Source organism: Ranitomeya imitator, chromosome 1 (genome assembly GCF_032444005.1).
Source record: "Ranitomeya imitator isolate aRanImi1 chromosome 1, aRanImi1.pri, whole genome shotgun sequence".
NCBI classification, from domain to species: domain Eukaryota; kingdom Metazoa; phylum Chordata; class Amphibia; order Anura; family Dendrobatidae; genus Ranitomeya; species Ranitomeya imitator.
This window is the reverse complement of record NC_091282.1, coordinates 1155668766-1155687062: the sequence shown is the minus strand read 5'-3', so window position 1 is coordinate 1155687062 and position 18297 is coordinate 1155668766.

The window sequence follows — 18297 nt, the reverse complement described above, 5'->3', positions numbered from 1 at the left end:
CCACTGTCCAACACCACCTTTTCCTTGCAGGGACAGTGGAGGCTAGATTTCAGTGCATCAGCTCTGTAGCTTATTAGGCTGCCTTATAAGGCTCCCTGATAGCTGCATTGCTGTGTGTATGCCGCTGTGCAAACCAACTGCTTTTTTCAAAGCACAAATCCTGTTGCTCCTTCCTTTCTGCACAGCTATCTTGTTTGTTTGTCCACACTTTTGTGTGCAGCAGTCCTTTTTTTTGCTGCCTGCCATACTTTTCTGAGATTACTGTAGGGAGATAGTAATTGTAGTACAGTCCCTTTTTTTTATTTTTACATATCTTCAAGCCACTTTCTGCCACGGAAACTGTGTAGTGTGAAACAGTGGTCCTGTATTTTTCTGCACTGTCCCACACCTAAAAAGGGAGATTTATATTGCCAATCAGTGCATCTGTGCCAGTCCAGTCTGTTGTATCGGTCTGTCATTTTGTGCCACAGAAACAATACTGTAAAACTGTGGGCCAGATTGATTCACTAGTTTCCCATCCCCCCCAAAAAAAGAAGGGGAGATTAATATTGGCAAATCTGTGCATCTGCGTCAGTCCTGTTAGTGGCATATCTGTCAGCCACTGAAACACTACTGTAAAACTGTGGGCCAGATTGATTCACTAGTCTCCCATCCCCCCAAAAAAAGAAGGGGAGATTAATATTGGCAAATCTGTGCATCTGCGTCAGTCCTGTTAGTGGCATATCTGTCAGCCACTGTCTGCCACTGAAACACTACTGTAAAACTGTGGGCCAGATTGATTCACTAGCCTCCCATCCCCCCCAAAAAAGAAGGGGAGATTAATATTGGCAAATCTGTGCATCTGCATTAGTCTTGTTAGTGGCATATCTGTCAGCCACTGGATGCCACTGAAACACTACGGTAAAAATGTGGGCCAGATTGATTTACTAGTCTCCCATCCCCCCAAAAAAGAAGGGGAGATTAATATTGGCAAATCTGTGCATCTGCGTCAGCCCTGTTAGTGGCATATCTGTCAGCCACTGGCTGCCACTGAAACACTACTGGAAAACTGTGGGCCAGATTGATTCACTAGTCTCCCATCCCCCCAAAAAAGAAGGGGAGATTAATATTGGCAAATCTGTGCATCTGTGCATCTGTGTCAGTCCTGTTAGTGGCATATCTGTCAGCCACTGTGTGCCACTGAAACTGTGTACTGTAATACAGTGGGTCTGATTTTCCCTGCACTGTCACACACCTATAAAGGGAGATTTAAATTCACAACAATTTTGCGTCCACCTTGTAACAGGTTTTACAATACCAAATAACGTTTGTAAGTTTGGTTACATATTTCCAAGAATGAGGAAGTCTGGTGGAAGAGGTCGTGGCCGTGGGCGGTCATTGCCAGCTGGTAATCATGGTAGTGGTGGAGGAACAACAGGTGGTCATGGGAAAAGCAATATAGCACCTAAGTCTCGAGTTGTTCAGCCACCGTCATCGTCTGGCAACACAAGGCCTCGGACGCTCCCTTTTCTGGGAGTAGGAAAACTGCTTTTAAAGCCGAGCAGCAGGAACAAGTTTTGGCTTTCCTTGCTGACTCTGCCTCTAGCTCTTTTGCCTCCTCTTCAGAAACTGCAAAATGTTAAAGCAGCGCGTCGTTAGTGGATGTTCCCGGTCAGGGACAAGTCGCTTCCTTGCGTTCTTCACCCAGAACAGCAGAGAAGGATGCATCAGGCGACACAACGGGTTACTCCATGGGGCTCTTTACACATACCGTTCCTGGGTTAGAAAGGGAAATTGTTAACAGGTCATGCCCATTACAAGATGAATCGGACATGGAGTGCACAGATCCACAACCACAGCCAGATTCTTATGCTGTTCCTTTGACTCAGATCACAACATTGCCCTTGCAGTGTACTGATCCAGAATCTGACCCAGATGAGACTATGGAGCCCCGTCACGAACTCTATAGCACCGGTTTACACGGTGACACAGAGGAAGGTGCACAGGACATAGAAGAGGAGGTCATAGATGACCCAGTTGTTGACTCCGATTGGCAGCCATTGGGGGAACAGGGTGCAGCCAGCAGTAGCTCTGAAGTGGAGGAAGAAGAGCCGCAGCAGGCATCAACATCGCAACAGGTTCCATCTGGCAGGCTCGTATCTGGCCAAAAGTGTGGCTAAACCAAAACCAGTTGTAGGACAGCGTGGCCATCCGGTTAAAGTAGCTCAGTGTGCAATGCCTGAAAAGGTATCCAATAGTAGAAAGAGTGCAGTCTGGCATTTTTTTAACCAACATCCAAATGATCAGTGCAAAGTCATCTGTAAGAAATGCTCAAGGACCTTCAGCAGAGGTCAGAATGTTAAAAGTCTAAATACAGGTTCCATGCGTAGACATTTAAACACCATGCACTTGCAAGCCTGGACTAACTACCAAATGTCCCTTAACGTTGTTGTACCCTCTCATAATGAAGCTAGTCAGCAACGCTACATCCCTTCCCTCACTGTAAGCCCAACGTTTACCACACCACCTGCAGCAAATGTGGAGGATTTGTTGCAAGGCCAAAGCAGTCAGGGAATCACCAGGTTCTTGGTAGGAAACACTGTATGTAGGCCAACAGCAAGAATACCATCACCAACCCTCTCTCAGTCTGCCATGTCCACCGGCACCCCCGCTAGTACCACCATATGCAGCTCTCCAGTCCAGCTCACCCTACAAGAGACTCTCGTTAGGAAAAGGAAGTACTCATCCTCTCATCTGCATACACATGGTTTGAACGCCCACATTGCTAGACTAATCTCGTTAGAGATGATGCCCTACCGGTTAGTTGAAAGCCAAGCTTTCAAAGCCCTGATCGACTATGCTGTACCACGCTACGAGCTACCCAGTCGACACTTCTTTTCGAGAAAAGCCATCCCAGCCCTCCACCAGCACGTAAAAGACCACATTGTCCATGCACTCAGGCAATCTGTGAGTAGAAAGGTGCACCTGACAACAGATGCATTGACCAGTAGGCATGGCCAGGGACGTTACGTGTCCATCACTGCACACTGGGTAAATGTGGTGGATGCCGGGTCCACAGGGGACAGCAATATTGGGACAGTTCTGCCTTGCCCATGGTCTAGGAAACAGGTGGCTGTAGGCGTTGGCCCCTCTCCTCCTCCTCCTCGTCCTCCAGCAGAAGCGACAGCACGTCCACAGACCGCAGTCGCATGACCACTCCATCCGCAGCTGCCACTGTTGCACACGAGGTGTCCCATTATGGAACAGCTAGTGGCAAGCGTCAGCAGGCTGTATTGGCAATGAAGTGTTTGGGCGACAACAGACACAACGCGGAAGTTCTGTCCGAGTTCTTGCAGCAAGAAACTCAGTCATGGCTGGGCAGTGTATATCTTGAGGCAGGCAAGGTAGTGAGTGATAACGGAAGGAATTTTATGGCTGCTATAGCCCTTTCACAACTGAAACACATTCCTTGCCAAGCTCACACATTAAACCTGGTGGTGCAGTGCTTCCTGAAAAGTTATCCGGGGTTACCCGACCTGCTCATGAAGGTGCGCAGACTTTGCTCGCACATCTGCCGTCCGCCCGTACACTCCAGCCGTATGCAGAACCATCAGCGATCTTTGAACCTTCCCCAGCATCACCTAATCATCGACGTTGCAATAAGGTGGAACTCTACACTGCACATGCTTCAGAGACTGGACGAACATAGGCGTGCTGTTATGTATTTGTGGGAGGATACACATACACGGGCAGGCAGTTGGATGGCAGACATGGAGTTGTCAGGTGTGCAGTGGTCGAAGCTACAAGACCTCTGTCAAGTCCTTCAGTGTTTTGAGGAATGCACACGGCTGGTTAGTGCAGACAATGCCATAATAAGCATGAGCATCCTCCTAATGCGTCTGCTGATGCAAAGTTTGACGCACATAAAGGAGCAAGCGTCTGCAGCGAAGGACGAGGGAAGCCATGATGACAGTCAGCCATTGTCTGGTCAGGGAAGTCTACTGGACGATGTGGCGCGCGAAGAGGAGGATGACGAGGAGGATGATGGGGATGAGTATTTTTTGGATGAGGAAGCTTCTCAGGGGGCAATAGAAACTCGTGGCGTTGCAAGGCCAGGTTCAGGGTTTTTGAGGGAGGCAAGTGACGTTGATTTGCCCGAAAGTGCCCCTCAACCCAGCACAAGCAGTGAATTGACAACTGGAACATTGGCCCACATGGCGGATTATGCCTTGCGTATCCTAAAAAGGGACCCCCACATTATAAAAATGATGACCGATGACGATTACTGGTTGGCCTGCCTCCTAGATCCACGCTATAAGGGAAAACTGCAAAATATCATGCCACATGAGGACCTTTAACAAATATTGGCAACCAAACAAGCAACTCTTGTTGTCCGTTTGATTCAGGCATTCCCAGCACACAGCGCCGGTGATGGTTCTCACACGAGCTGCAGGGGGCAACAGGGCAGAGGTTTTAGAGGTGCACAAATCAGAAGTGGCGTTGGACAGAGGGGTTTTCTGACCAGGTTGTGGAGTGATTTCGCAATGACCGCAGACAGGACAGGTACTGCAGCAACAATTCAAAGTGACAGGAGACAACATTTGTCCAGTATGGTTACTAACTATTTTTCCTCCCCTATCGATGTTCTCTCTCACCTGTCATTCCCATTTGATTACTGGGCATCCAAAATAGACACCTGGCCTGAATTGTCCGAATATGCATTGCAGGAGCTCGCTTGCCCAGCAGCTAGTGTGCTATCAGAAAGAGTATTCAGTGCTGCTGGTTCAATACTGACCGAAAAAAGGACTCGTCTGGCTACCCAACATGTTGATGATCTAACCTTCATTAAAATGAACCACTCATGGATTTCTAATTATTTTGCCCCACCTTTCCCGGCTGACACCTAGCTTTTGTATAAAAAGGTCTTGCTTTTGGACTGGTCTTACTGAGTGTTCCAATTTCTCCATTTGCAGCTGCTGTATGTCCAGCATACGACACGTTTACACCTCCCTAAATGGGCTGACTCCCCCCATGGGGCCGTGGTCTCGCCACTTGGCGAAAGCACCCGTGAGAGTGCCTTTTTTTCTGAAGAGGTGGGTGTGCCCACATTTGGTCGACGGCACTGGCACCGGGTCCCTCATAGTACAATAAAGTGTCTCAGGCGGTGGTGGCGCACACCCAACATCAGACACACCGTTGTAACATGAGGGGCCTTTGGCCAGTACCGCCAGGCACGAGAGAGTGCCCCCCAAACCCCAGCTCAAACTGTGCTCTACCACTTGCAAAATTATCTGTCACTGCTCCACCGCTGTTTAGTCTATACGGTGAAATCCTTCAATGCCTGGCACTGACAATACCAATTTGTTGACATGTATGATGCTACTTAAAATATTCAGTGGCTCTGTCCTACATTTACACCAGTAAATACTTTGCACCAAATAACAATGTCTGAAAGTCAGCAGAGGAGCCCACCCCTGTACCTAAGTATGTCACCCTTTTTGGGGGGGTTTGTTTTTTTGCGAGACATTAACATCTATTTATTCTTTTGGAGTACTAACTGTGTCAGACACTCCTTCCAATAGTCCTCCGCTGACCACACCAATGCTGCCTGTGTACCCCTGCAAGATAATTGAAACTGCATTGAGCCATCTTTTTTATGTTAAGCCTACTAAGTGTGTTTGCGGTCCCTCCTTCCAATAGTCCTCCACTGACCACACCATTGCTGCCTGTGTACCCCTGGATCCTATTTAAAAGTGCATAGAGCCACCTTTTTTATGTTAGGCCTACTAAGACTGTCTGCGGTCCCTCCTTCCAATAGTCCACCACTGACCACACCAATGCTGCCTGTGTACCCCTGCAAGATAATTGAAACTGCATTGAGCCTACTTTTTTATGTTAGGCCTACTAAATCTGTCTGCGGTCCCTCCTTCCAATAGTCCTCCACTGACCACACTAGTGCTGCCTGTGTACCCCTGGATGCTGATTAAAAGTGCATAGAGCCACCTTTTTTATGTTAGGCCTACTAAGTCTGTTTGCTGTCCCTCCTTCCAATAGTCCTCCACTGACCACACCAATGCTGCCCGTGTACCCCTGGTTGCTATTTAAAAGTGCATAGAGCCACCTTTTTTAAATTTTAGGCCTACTAAGTCTGTCTGCGGTCCCTCCTTCCAATAGTCCTCCACTGACCACACCATTGCTGACCGTGTACCCCTGCAAGATAATTGAAACTGCATTGAGCCACCTTTTTTTTGTTAGGCCTACTAAGTCTGTCTGCAGTCCCTCCTTCCAATAGTCCTCCACTGACCACACCAATGCTGACCGTGTACCCATGTAACCTCTTTTAAACCTGCATCGAGCCAACTTTGTGGTGTAAGGCCTACTAGCAGTGTCTGGCTGCGCCACTCAATACAGCTGTCCTCTTATAAAAAAGGACCTGCAATTATCAGTTTTTCAGCCTATTGGAATTTTAAAACTGCAGTGGGGCTACTAGCTTGGTTGGGGCCTACTAACAGTGTCTGCCGCTCCAAGGTGTTCTCCTGGTTGCCTTTCCTGAGCTTCTATCTTCAGGCTCTTGTTAAATAGTTGTTAAATGGAACAACTGCAGTGGGGCTACTAGTTTGGTTGGGGCCTGCTAACGGTGTCTGCCGCTCCTTGCTGTTCTCCTGGTTTCCTGTCCTGAATTTCCATTTTCAGGCTCTCGTTAAGTAGTTATTATTATTTCACTGCATTTGGCCTACTATTTGGGTTGGGGCCTACTAACGGTGTCTGCTGCTCCTTGCTGTTCTCCTCCACTGAACAAAGCAGTGCCGCCTGTTTACTACTGTTACCAATTTTGGACTGCATTTAGACTACTTACTGATTTGGGCCTACTAACTGTGTCTGCCACTCATAAAAGTTTTCCTCCACTGAACAAAGCAATGCCGCCTGTTTAGTCCTGTTACCAATTTTGAACTGCATTTAGCCTACTTTATTATTTTGGGCCTATATCTGTGTTTCCTCCTCATCCTGCCCATTGCCCAGCCAGTGCTAGATGACTCTGCTGGTACATTGACCCAGACCGCTACATTCCCCTTGCACGCTACACAGCCAGATTCTGACCCTGCTGAAAGTGAGTTTCCCCTTCCCGCATACTAAACCACCTTACACGGGGACAAAGAGGAAGGTACAGATGAAAGTGCAGGTTCCTTCATCAGGTGGGGGGATACTCGTTGGCGACGTCACTGGTACAGGGCCCCTCATAGTACGCAAAAGTGTCACTGCCGGTGGGAGGCGCCCCCGCCGTGCAAACACACCGCCGTACTTTGAGGGGCCCTGTGCCAGTGCCAATGCGAACGAGTGGGACCCCCCTGCTTGCTCAGGATCACAGCACTTGCAAAGTTGAAATACTTACCTCTCCCTGCTCCACTGCCGTGACGTGGTCCACGTTTCCTGTGCCCACTAAATACTTGAACCACCATACCCCCCACAACTTTAGCCAAATGACCCCCAATTTCCAATACCTAACTATTATTATAAGGTAAATTAAGATTGACAAGCTTCAGTAACAAGAATGGATGTTTTTGCCATTAAAATGGGCACTGTAGGTGTTTTCCTGGCCTCCACTCACTGCCGACTATGCTCCCCCATTGACTTGCATTGGGTTTCGTGTTTCGGTCGATCCCGACCCCGACTTTACGCGATAATCGGCCAATTTCACTCGACTAGACTTTTGAGATCGTCGGGTTTCGCAAAACCCGACTCGACCCTAAAAAAGTAAAAGTCGCTCAACCCTAGCCACAGGTAGATCCATTATTTTTTCTCTTATTGTATGGCGGTGAGAATTCATCCTTGTCCTCAGTTTTTGCCCTGTCTCCCCCACATACAGACCCCCAGTTGGACATTTAGTACAAACAATTAGGTACACCACATTAGAAGTGACGCAGCTGAAAGTAACCTGGTATCTTGTAGTCCTGATGTGAATTGGGGATCTTCATCTTGTCTGTGGTCATTATAAATAGACAAGTTTTACATTTTTTCTGATGTGGTTGAGGAACATTTATATTTAGGGTAATTTATTTTGCCTTACATACAAATCATTACCCTGGAAAGGATGTTCCTTAACATATTTCTTAGGAAAATCCATTTTGGTTTCACTTTTGGAAGTTTTATTGTGCGCCTGGAAAAGTGGCGTATGACTCTGAAAACATTGTTCACAGCAATGACATGGAAGTTAGAAATGCTTCCAGGGGTCTTCCCCATGATGTTCCCATGTCTTTTGAGCACTGCTCCCATTGCTTTCTGACATTTTTAGACCCTAAAATACCTTCAGGGGGGTCGTGGCAAAAACTTACATTGAGATCGTTGTTCAGTTTAGCACCCGACCATTACATTTTGCCCGACCCAAGCAACGAGCACCTGAGCATTTTAGTGCTTGCTCATCACTAATAGTAAGTGAGGATTGCAGTAGGTCCTGGCAAAGAGAGTCGCCATAACGTGGCTTTCAGGTACACATGAATTGGCCAATTTAGGCGCTAAGCATTCTGAATTTTTCATATTTATAGTGCAGTAATGCAATTCAATGCTCATATTCCATGTTTGCATGCTACAGCACTACACAGTGCTATCTTTTGGTTTTGTTGTACATGAGTTGGTTACTCTAGGTAAGCACCTGTTCAGACCTGATTTGTGTTTGGATGTCACTGTCAGTTTTTTGATGTTCATATTACGAGTTCATAGACACCAAACATCTCTAGATTGTTTTCTATTTATGTGGTGAAAAAAAATTCCAAACTTTGTTAAAAAAAATAAAAAATTGTGCCATTTTCCAAGACCCGTGTAGTCTCCATTTTTCGTGATCTCGGGTTTTGTGTGCCAAGCTGATGTTTTTATTGTTACTATTTTGGTGCAGATCCGATCTTTTGGTCGCCTGTTATGGCATTTTAATGCATGTTGTGGTGACCTAAAAAAACAAAATTTTTACTTTTTACTTTTTTGCTCATTACACTGTTTACCAATCAGGTTAACTCTTTTTTATATTGATAGATCAGGTGATTCTGAACTTGGTTTGATTTTTTTAATTGTTTTATTTCGAATGGGGTAAAAGAGGGTATTTTGAACTTTTTTTTTTTTTTACTATTTTAATATTTTTTAAAACTTTTTCTGCTTTTTGCATGCTTCAATAGTTGCCATGCAAGACTAGACGCTGTAATTGTCCAATCGGCTCTGCTACATACAAGCGATGATCAGAACACCTGTATGCAGCAGAAATGTTCACTTGCTATGAGCACCAAAAACCGGGTGGCGCTCATAACAATCCAGTTATGACAGCCATTTTGGTCTTCTGGAGACCTTTGGTTGTCATGCCAACCCCTCGGTGACCCGAGATCACGTGACAGAGTCATCGATGGGCGGGATTTCAGGTGCTCATGCCGGAAATGTGAGTTAAATGCCGCTGTCAGAGATTGACAGCAGCTTTTAACTAGATAACACCTGCGGGTGGATCGCAATTCCACCTGCGGCCATTGCGGGCACACGTCAGCTGTATATACTCAGAAGTGAAGTAGTGACTTTTGAAATGCAGACTTTGATGGAATGGTCTGCGGGCGTCACGTTGCGTTTGCAGAGCCCCTGGTGTGCCTAAACAGTAGAAACCCCCCACAAGTGACCCCATTTTAGAAACTAGACCCCCCAAGGAACTTATCTAGATATGTGGTGAGCACTTTGATCCCCCAAGTGCTTCACAGACGTTTACAAGAGCCGTGAAAATAAAAAATCATTTTTCTTTCCTCAAAAATGATGTTTTAGGAAGCATTTTTTTATTTTCACAAGGGTAACAGGAGAAATTGGACCCCAGTAATTGTTGCGCAGTTTATCCTGAGTATGCTGGTGCCCCATATGTGGGGGTAAACCACTGTTTGGGCACACGTCGGGGTTCGGAATTGAGGGAGCACCATTTGACTTTTTGAATACGAGATTGGCTGGAATCAATAGAGCAAAAAAGAGGAGAAGCCAGCGCAGCCTAAGGTTAAGACGCAATACATAAAGTGCAAATGCACATATTAATTTCTAACTGTATTATCAAAATGAGACAATTAGCAAACAATTGATCAATTCTTTGAGCCACCCCGCCTCTTCACGGCAATCTCATATTGGGGCAGTCCTACACTACGTTTTTTATATTCGCTGTGCCATAAAGGCCTCCTAAATGAACTAAAAGCAAGACCACATTAATAGCATGCTGTACCTGGGGCATTACTGAGTCACCCCCATGGCACCAGAGTAGGCAAGCGAGGATAAAGGTTGACCAGGTCCAGACAGACATTTCGGATCCAACCTCCACACTGCCCATCCAGAGCCACGGATGAAGAGTGAAACAGGCTGAGGCACAGGTGCATAATTAAACAAAGCCTGAGGCAGGGCAGGGCTGCTGTGTGTGTGTACAGCAGCCTATCAATCACTGAGACACAGAAAGAATGGCGCACATAAACGTAGTGTAGGACTGCCCCAATATGAGATTGCCGTGAAGAGGTGGGGTGGCTCAAAGAATTGATCAATTGTTTGCTAAATGTCTCATTTTGAAAATACAGTTAGAAATTAATATGTGCATATGCACTTTATGTATTGCGTCTTAACCTTAGGCTGCGCTGGCTTCTCCCTTTTTTTGCTCTGTTATTGGTAAGTGGCTGACCACCACTGTTGCCGTGCGCCACGCCTGGTTATGTGCGCCATTCTTTCTGTGTCTCAGTGATTGATAGGCTGCTGTCCACACACAGCAGCCCTGCCCTGTCTCAGGCTTTGTTTAATTATGCACCTGTGCCTCAGCCTGTTTCACTCTTCATCTGTGGCTCTGGAAGGTGTTATGGCTGGCAATCAGGCAACACAGCGTGCAGTAATCAGCGCACATACAGAGATCTGGCAAAAACCCAAAACAATAGGACGAGCTCTGAGACGTGGAATCTCTGTAGACTGCAGTACCTGAACTGTCCTCACACAACTGGAAGCAGCAGTGGATTGCGCCTATCACTACCTATGCAACTCGGCACTGCCTGAGGAGCTGACTAGCCTGAAGATAGAAATACAAGCCTGACTTACCTCAGAGAAATACCCCAAAGGAATAGGCAGCCCCCACATATAATGACTGTTAGCAAGATGAAAAGACAAACGTAGGAATGAAATAGATTCAGCAAAGTGAGGCCCGATATTCTAGACAGAGCGAGGATAGCAAAGAGAACTATGCAGTCTACAAAAAACCCTAAAACGAAAACCACGCAAAGGGGCAAAAAAGACCCACCGTGCCGAACTAACAGCACGGCGGTGCACCCCTTTGCTTCTCAGAGCTTCCAGCAAAAGATTATAACAAGCTGGACAGAAAAAACAGAAAACAAACTAGAAGCACTTATCTAGCAGAGCAGCAGGCCCAAGGAAAGATGCAGTAGCTCAGATCCAACACTGGAACATTGACAAGGAGCAAGGAAGACAGACTCAGGTGGAGCTAAATAGCAAGGCAGCCAACGAGCTCACTAAAACACCTGAGGGAGGACGCCCAGAGACTGCAATACCACTTGTGACCACAGAATTCACAACAGTACCCCCACCTTGAGGAGGGGTCACCGAACCCTCACCAGAACCCCCAGGCCGACCAGGATGAGCCACATGAAAGGCACGAACAAGATCTGGGGCATGGACATCAGAGGCAAAAACCCAGGAATTATCTTCCTGAGCATAACCCTTCCATTTGACCAGATACTGGAGTTTCCGTCTAGAGACACGAGAATCCAAAATCTTCTCCACAATATACTCCAATTCCCCCTCCACCAAAACAGGGGCAGGAGGCTCCACAGATGGAACCATAGGTGCCACGTATCTCCTCAACAACGACCTATGGAATACATTATGTATGGAAAAGGAGTCTGGGAGGGTCAGACGAAAAGACACCGGATTGAGAATCTCAGAAATCCTATACGGACCAATAAAACGAGGTTTAAATTTAGGAGAGGAAACCTTCATAGGTATATGACGAGAAGATAACCAAACCAGATCCCCAACACGAAGTCGGGGTCCCACACGGCGTCTGCGATTAGCGAAAAGCTGAGCCTTCTCCTGGGACAAGGTCAAATTGTCCACTACCTGAGTCCAGATCTGCTGCAACCTGTCCACCACATAATCCACACCAGGACAGTCCGAAGACTCAACCTGTCCTGAAGAGAAACGAGGATGGAACCCAGAATTGCAGAAAAATGGAGAGACCAAGGTAGCCGAGCTGGCCCGATTATTAAGGGCGAACTCAGCCAACGGCAAAAATGACACCCAATCATCCTGGTCAGCGGAAACAAAACATCTCAGATATGTTTCCAAGGTCTGATTGGTTCGTTCGGTCTGGCCATTAGTCTGAGGATGGAAGGCCGAGGAAAAAGATAGGTCAATGCCCATCCTACCACAAAAGGCTCGCCAGAACCTTGAGACAAACTGGGAACCTCTGTCAGAAACAATATTCTCAGGAATGCCATGTAAACGAACCACATGCTGGAAGAACAAAGGCACCAAATCAGAGGAGGAAGGCAATTTAACCAAGGGCACCAGATGGACCATTTTAGAAAAGCGATCACAGACCACCCAAATGACAGACATCTTTTGAGAAACGGGAAGGTCAGAAATGAAATCCATCGAAATATGTGTCCAAGGCCTCTTCGGGACCGGCAAGGGCAAAAGCAACCCACTGGCACGTGAACAGCAGGGCTTAGCCCTAGCACAAATTCCACAGGACTGCACAAAAGCACGCACATCCCGCGACAGAGACGGCCACCAAAAGGATCTAGCAACCAACTCCCTGGTACCAAAGATTCCTGGATGACCGGCCAGCACCGAACAATGAAGTTCAGAGATAACTTTACTAGTCCACCTATCAGGGACGAACAGTTTCTCGGCCGGACAACGATCAGGTTTATTAGCCTGAAATTTCTGCAACACTCTCCGCAAATCAGGGGAGATGGCAGACACAATGACTCCTTCCTTGAGGATACTCGCCGGCTCAGATAACCCCGGAGAGTCGGGCACAAAACTCCTAGACAGAGCATCCGCCTTCACATTTTTAGAGCCCGGAAGGTATGAAATCACAAAATCAAAATGAGCAAAAAATAACGACCAACGGGCCTGTCTAGGATTCAAGCGCTTGGCAGACTCAAGATAAGTAAGGTTCTTATGATCAGTCAAAACCACCACGCGATGCTTAGCACCCTCAAGCCAATGACGCCACTCCTCGAATGCCCACTTCATGGCCAGCAACTCTCGGTTGCCCACATCATAATTACGCTCAGCAGCAGAAAATTTCCTGGAAAAGAAAGCACATGGTTTGAACACTGAGCAACCAGAACCTCTCTGTGACAAAACCGCCCCTGCACCAATCTCAGAAGCATCAACCTCGACCTGGAACGGAAGAGAAACATCAGGTTGACACAACACAGGGGCACAGCAAAAACGACGCTTCAACTCCTGAAAAGCTTCCACGGCAGCAGAAGACCAATTAACCAAATCAGCACCCTTCTTGGTCAAATCGGTCAATGGTCTGGCAATGCTAGAAAAATTACAGATGAAGCGACGATAAAAATTAGCAAAGCCCAGGAATTTCTGCAAACTTTTTAGAGATGTCGGCTGAGTCCAATCCTGGATGGCCTGAACCTTAACCGGATCCATCTCGATAGTAGAAGGGGAAAAGATGAACCCCAAAAATGAAACTTTCTGCACACCGAAGAGACACTTTGATCCCTTCACAAACAAGGAATTAGCACGCAGTACCTGGAAAACCATTCTGACTTGCTTTACATGAGACTCCCAATCATCTGAGAAGATCAAAATGTCATCCAAGTAAACAATCAAGAATTTATCCAGATACTCACGAAAAATGTCATGCATAAAAGACTGAAAAACAGATGGAGCATTGGCAAGTCCGAACGGCATCACCAGATACTCAAAATGACCCTCGGGCGTATTAAATGCCGTTTTCCATTCATCTCCCTGCCTGATTCTCACCAGATTATACGCACCACGAAGATCAATCTTAGTAAACCAACTAGCCCCCTTAATCCGAGCAAACAAGTCAGAAATCAATGGCAAGGGATACTGAAACTTAACAGTGATCTTATTAAGAAGGCGGTAATCAATACACGGTCTTAGCGAACCATCCTTCTTGGCTACAAAAAAGAACCCTGCTCCCAATGGTGACGACGATGGGCGAATATGTCCCTTCTCCAGGGACTCCTTCACATAACTGCGCATAGCGGTGTGTTCAGGTACGGACAAATTAAATAAACGACCCTTAGGGAATTTACTACCAGGAATCAAATCGATAGCACAATCACAATTCCTATGCGGAGGAAGGGCATCAGACTTGGACTCTTCAAATACATCCTGAAAGTCCGACAAGAACTCTGGGATGTCAGAAGGAATGGATGACGAAATAGACAAAAATGGAACATCACCATGTACTCCCTGACAACCCCAGCTGGTTACCGACATAGAGTTCCAATCCAATACTGGATTATGGGTTTGTAGCCATGGCAACCCCAACACGACCACATCATGCAAATTATGCAGTACCAAAAAGCGAATAACTTCCTGATGTGCAGGAGCCATGCACATGGTCAGCTGGGCCCAGTACTGAGGCTTATTCTTGGCCAGAGGTGTAGCATCAATTCCTCTCAACGGAATAGGACACCGCAAAGGCTCCAAGAAAAATCCACAACGTTTAGCATAATCCAAATCCATCAGATTCAGGGCAGCGCCTGAATCCACAAACGCCATGACAGAATATGATGACAAAGAGCACATTAAGGTAATGGACAAAAGGAATTTGGACTGTACAGTACCAATAACGGCAGAGCTATCGAACCGTCTAGTGCGTTTAGGACAATTAGAAATAGCATGAGTAGAATCACCACAATAGAAACACAGTCTGTTCAGACGTCTGTGTTCGTGCCGTTCTACTTTAGTCATAGTCCTGTTGCACTGCATAGGCTCAGGCTTACTCTCAGACAATACCGCCAGATGGTGCACAGATTTACGCTCGCGCAAGCGACGACCGATCTGAATGGCCAAGGACATAGACTCATTCAAACCAGCAGGCATAGGAAATCCCACCATTACATCCTTAAGAGCTTCAGAGAGACCCTTTCTGAACAAAGCCGCTAGTGCAGATTCATTCCACAGAGTGAGTACTGACCATTTTCTAAATTTCTGACAATATAGTTCTACATCATCCTGACCCTGGCATAAAGCCAGCAGATTTTTCTCAGCTTGATCCACTGAATTAGGCTCATCGTAAAGCAATCCCAGCGCCTGGAAAAATGCATCAATATTACTCAATGCAGAATCTCCTGGTGCAAGAGAAAACGCCCAGTCCTGTGGGTCGCCGCGCAAAAAAGAAATAATAATCAAAACCTGTTGAATAGGATTACCAGAAGAATGAGGTTTCAAGGCCAAAAATAGCTTACAATTATTTCTGAAGCTCAGGAACTTAGTTCTGTCACCAAAAAACAAATCAGGAATCGGAATTCTTGGTTCTAGCATCGATTTCTGATTAATAGTATCTTGAATCTTTTGTACATTTACAACGAGATTATCCATTGAGGAGCACAGAGCCTGAATATCCATGTCCACAGCTGTGTCCTGAAGCACTCTAATGTCTAGGGGAAAAAAAAGACTGAAGACAGAGCTAAGAAAAAAAAATGATGTCAGGATTTCTTTTTTCCCTCTATTGGAAATCATTGAATGGTCTCCTTGTACTGTTATGGCTGGCAATCAGGCAACACAGCGTGCAGTAATCAGCGCACATACAGAGATCTGGCAAAAACCCAAAACAATAGGACGAGCTCTGAGACGTGGAATCTCTGTAGACTGCAGTACCTGAACTGTCCTCACACAACTGGAAGCAGCAGTGGATTGCGCCTATCACTACCTATGCAACTCGGCACTGCCTGAGGAGCTGACTAGCCTGAAGATAGAAATACAAGCCTGACTTACCTCAGAGAAATACCCCAAAGGAATAGGCAGCCCCCACATATAATGACTGTTAGCAAGATGAAAAGACAAACGTAGGAATGAAATAGATTCAGCAAAGTGAGGCCCGATATTCTAGACAGAGCGAGGATAGCAAAGAGAACTATGCAGTCTACAAAAAACCCTAAAACGAAAACCACGCAAAGGGGCAAAAAAGACCCACCGTGCCGAACTAACAGCACGGCGGTGCACCCCTTTGCTTCTCAGAGCTTCCAGCAAAAGATTATAACAAGCTGGACAGAAAAAACAGAAAACAAACTAGAAGCACTTATCTAGCAGAGCAGCAGGCCCAAGGAAAGATGCAGTAGCTCAGATCCAACACTGGAACATTGACAAGGAGCAAGGAAGACAGACTCAGGTGGAGCTAAATAGCAAGGCAGCCAACGAGCTCACTAAAACACCTGAGGGAGGACGCCCAGAGACTGCAATACCACTTGTGACCACAGAATTCACAACAGGAAGGGCAGTGTGGAGGTTGGATCCGAAATGTCTGTCTGGACCTGGTCAACCTTTATCCTCGCTTGCCTACTCTGGCGCCATGGGGGTGACTCAGTATATGCTCCAGGTACAGCATGTTTTTAATGTGGTCTTGTATTTAGTTCATTTAGGAGGCCTTTATGGCACAGCGAATATAAAAAACGTAGTATAGGACTGCCCCAATATGAGATTGCCGTGAAGAGGCGGGGTGGCTCAAAGAATTGATCAATTGTTTGCTAAATGTCTCATTTTGAAAATACAGTTAGAAATTAATATGTGCATTTGCACTTTATGTATTGCGTCTTAACCTTAGGCTGCGCTGGCTTCTCCCCTTTTTTGCTCTGGCTGGAATCAATGGTGGCGCCATGTTGCATTTGGAGACCACTGATGTGCCTAAACAGTGGTAACCCCTCAATTCTAAGTCCAACACTAACCCCAACACACCCCTAACCCTAATCCCAACTATAGCCATAACCCTAATCACAACCCTAACCGGCCGCAACACACCCCTAACCACAACCCTAACCCCAACACACCCCTAACCCTAACCACAACCCTAATTCCAACCCTAACCCTAAGGCTATGTGCCCACGTTGCGGATTCGTGTGAGATTTTTCAGCATCATTTTTAAAAAATCCGCGGGTAAAAGGCACTGCGTTTTACCTGCGGATTTTCCGCGGATTTCCAGTGTTTTTTGTGCGGATTTCACCTGCAGATTCCTATTGAGGAACAGGTGTAAAACGCTGCGGAATCCGCACAAACAATTGACATGCTGCGGAAAATACAACGCAGCATTTCCGCGCGGTATTTTCCGCACCATGGGCACAGCGGATTTGGTTTTCCATAGGTTTACATGGTACTGTAAACCTGATGGAACACTGCTGCGAATCCGCAGCGGCCAATCCGCACCGTGTGCACATGGCCTAATTCTAAAGGTATGTGCACACGCTGTGTAAAATGCTGCGGATCCGCAGCAGTTTCCCATGAGTTTACAGTTCAATGTAAACCTATGGGAAACAAAAATCGCTGTACACATGCTGCGGAAAAACTGCACGGAAACGCAGCGGTTTACATTCCGCAGCATGTCACTTCTTTGTGCGGATTCCGCAGCGGTTTTACAACTGCTCAAATAGAAAATCGCAGTTGTAAAACCGCAGTGAAATGCGCAGAAAAAACGTGGTAAATCCGCCATAAATCCGCAGTGGTTTAGCACTGCGGATTTATCAAATCCGCAGCGGAAAAATCCGCAGAGGACCAGAATAAGTGTGCACATACCGAAACCCTAACCCTAACCCAAGCCCTAACCCTAACCCTACCCCTACCCCTAACCCTACCCCTAACCCTAACCCTAACCCTAGCCCTAGCCCTAACCCTAGCCCTAGCCCTAATCCTAGCCCTAACCCTTATTTTTTTATTGTCCCTACCTATGGGGGTGACAAAGGCGGGGGGAGGTCATTTATTATTTTTTTTATTTTGATCACTGAGATATAATCTATCTCAGTGATCAAAATGCACTTTGGAACGAATCTGCCAGCCGGCAGATTCGGCGGGCGCACAGCGCATGCGCCCGCCATTTTGGAAGATGGCGGCGCCCAGGGAGAAGACAGACGGACCCCGGCAGGATCGGTAAGTATGATGGGGTGGGGGGAGCACGGGGGGATCGGAGCATGGGGGGGTGGATCGGAGCACAGGAGGGGTGGAACGGAGCACGGGGGGGTGGAATGGAGCATGGGGGGGTGGAACAGAGCACGGGGGGTGGAACGGAGCACGGGGGGGTGGATCGGAGTGCAGGGGGGTGATTGGAGCACGGGG